Source organism: Dipodomys ordii, unplaced genomic scaffold (genome assembly GCF_000151885.1).
Source record: "Dipodomys ordii isolate 6190 unplaced genomic scaffold, Dord_2.0 Scaffold71, whole genome shotgun sequence".
Lineage (NCBI taxonomy): Eukaryota > Metazoa > Chordata > Mammalia > Rodentia > Heteromyidae > Dipodomys > Dipodomys ordii.
This window is the reverse complement of record NW_012267287.1, coordinates 387,282-390,000: the sequence shown is the minus strand read 5'-3', so window position 1 is coordinate 390,000 and position 2,719 is coordinate 387,282. Positions and strand designations below refer to the sequence as shown.

The window sequence follows — 2,719 nt, the reverse complement described above, 5'->3', positions numbered from 1 at the left end:
CCTTCCTCCCTCCTTCCTTCCTCCCTTCCTCCCTCCTTCCTTCCTTCCTCCCTTCCTCCCTCCTTCCTTCCGTTCTCCCTCTCTCCTTCCTCCCTCCCTCCCTCCCTCCTCTCTCTCCTTCCTTCCTTCCTCTTTTTCTTGTCAGTCATGGGGCTTGAACTCTGGGCCTGGGAGCTGTCCCTTAGCTCTTCAGCTCAAGGTGGGTGCTCTACTGCTTGAACCACAGCACCACTTTCAGTTTTCTGGTGGTTTATTGGAGATAAAGAGTCTCATGGACTTTCCTGCCCAGGCTGGCTTTGAACCATGATCCTCAGATCTCAGCCTCCTGAGTAGCCGGGATGACAGGCGTGAGCCACCGGCGCCCGGCTCCCCCACTCTTTCTATGGGTCAGTCACATGGCCTTGCTATAGAGCAGAAAAAATTGGACAGAGCAGGGATTCGGGTGACCAGCCCTGACGCCTACACTGCTGGACAGAGCAGGGATTCGGGTGACCAGCCCTGACGCCTACACTGCTGGACAGAGCATGCTTGCCTCTACCATCCCAGCCACACTTCCACTCAGGCACGCCCGGCTCCCGCCCAGCCTGCACACACTCGCACACGGGCACGCCCGGCTCCCGCCCAGCCTGCACACACTCGCACACGGGCACGCGCAGCTCCCAGCCCAGCCTGCACACACTCGCACACGGGCACGCACGGCTCCCAGCCCAGCCTGCACACACTCGCACACGGGCACGCGCAGCTCCCAGCCCAGCCTGCACACACTCGCACACGGGCACGCCCGCTCCCAGCCCAGCCTGCACCACTCGCACACAGGCACGCCCGGCTCCCGCCCAGCCTGCACACACTCGCACACGGGCACGCCCGCTCCCAGCCTGCACACACTCGCACACGGGCACGCCCGCTCCCAGCCTGCACACACTCGCACACGGGCACGCCCGGCTCCCGCCCAGCCTGCACACACTCGCACACGGGCACGCCCGGCTCCCAGCCTGCACACACTCGCACACGGGCACGCCCGGCTCCCGCCCAGCCTGCACACACTCGCACACGGGCACGCCCGCTCCCAGCCTGCACACACTCGCACACGGGCACGCACGGCTCCCAGCCTACACACACTCGCACACGGGCACGCGCAGCTCCTGCCCAGCCTGCACACACTCGCACACGGGCACGCCCGCTCCCAGCCTGCACACACTCGCACACGGGCATGCGCGGCTCCCAGCCTGCACACACTCGCACACGGGCACGCCCGGCTCCCAGCCCAGCCTGCACACACTCGCACACGGGCATGCGCGGCTCCCAGCCCAGCCTGCACACACTCGCACACGGGCACGCCCGCTCCCAGCCTGCACACACTTGCACACGGGCACGCCCAGCTCCCAGCCTGCACACACTTGCACACGGGCACGCGCAGCTCCCAGCCCAGCCTGCACACACTCGCACACGGGCACACCCGCTCCCAGCCTGCACACACTCGCACCCGGGCACGCACGGCTCCCAGCCTGCACACACTCGCACACGGGCACGCACGGCTCCCAGCCTGCAAACACTCGCACACGGGCATGCGCGGCTCCCAGCCTGCACACACTCGCACACGGGCACGCCCGGCTCCCAGCACAGCCTGCACACACTCGCACACAGGCACGCGCGGCTCCCAGCCCAGCCTGCACACACTCGCACACGGGCACGCCCGGCTCCCAGCCCAGCCTGCACACACTCGCACACGGGCACACACGGCTCCAGCCCAGCCTGCACACACTCGCACACGGGCATGCGCGGCTCCCAGCCCAGCCTGCACACACTCGCACACGGGCACGCCCAGCTCCCAGCCTGCACACTCACACAGGGGCACATGCGGCTCCCAGCCTGCACACACTCGCACACGGGCACGCGCGGCTCCCAGCCCAGCCTGCACACACTCACACACGGGCACGCGCGGCTCCCAGCCCAGCCTGCACACACTCGTACACGGGCACGCCCGCTCCCAGCCTGCACACACTCGCACACGGGCACGCGCGGCTCCCAGCACAGCCTGCACACACTCGTACACGGGCACGCCCAGCTCCCAGCCTGCACACACTCGCACACTGGCACGCCCGGCTCCCAGCCTGCACACACTCGCACACGGGCACGCCCAGCTCCCAGCCCAGCCTGCACACATTCACACACGGGCACGCCCGCTCCCAGCCTGCACACACTCGCACACGGGCACGCCCGGCTCCCAGCCTGCACACACTCGCACACGGGCACGCCCGGCTCCCAGCCTGCACACACTCGCACACTGGCACATGCGGCTCCCAGCCCAGCCTGCACACACTCGCACACGGGCACGCGCGGCTCCTGCCCAGCCTGCACACACTCGCACACAGGCACGCCCAGCTCCCAGCCCAGCCTGCACACACTCGCACACGGGCACGCACGGCTCCAGCCCAGCCTGCACACACTCGCACACGGGCACGCACGGCTCCTGCCCAGCCTGCACACACTCGCACACGGGCACGCCCAGCTCCCAGCCCAGCCTGCACACACTCGCACGCGGGCATGCCCGGCTCCCGCCCAGCCTGCACACACTCGCACGCGGGCACGCCCGGCTCCCGCCCAGCCTGCACACACTCGCACGCGGGCACGCCCGGCTCCCGCCCAGCCTGCACACAGAGTGGCAAGGGGGGCACGCCCGGCTCCCGCCCAGCCTGCACACAGAGTGGCAAGGGGGGCA

General features: G+C 69.1%; 1 protein-coding gene across 1 annotated transcript in view; it reads right to left on the bottom strand.

Annotated features, from left to right (window-relative positions):
* Positions 1 to 2,719, bottom strand: part of Idua (iduronidase, alpha-L-) — a 28,823-nt gene that overhangs the window by 2,378 nt on the left and 23,726 nt on the right. The window lies entirely within an intron of this gene.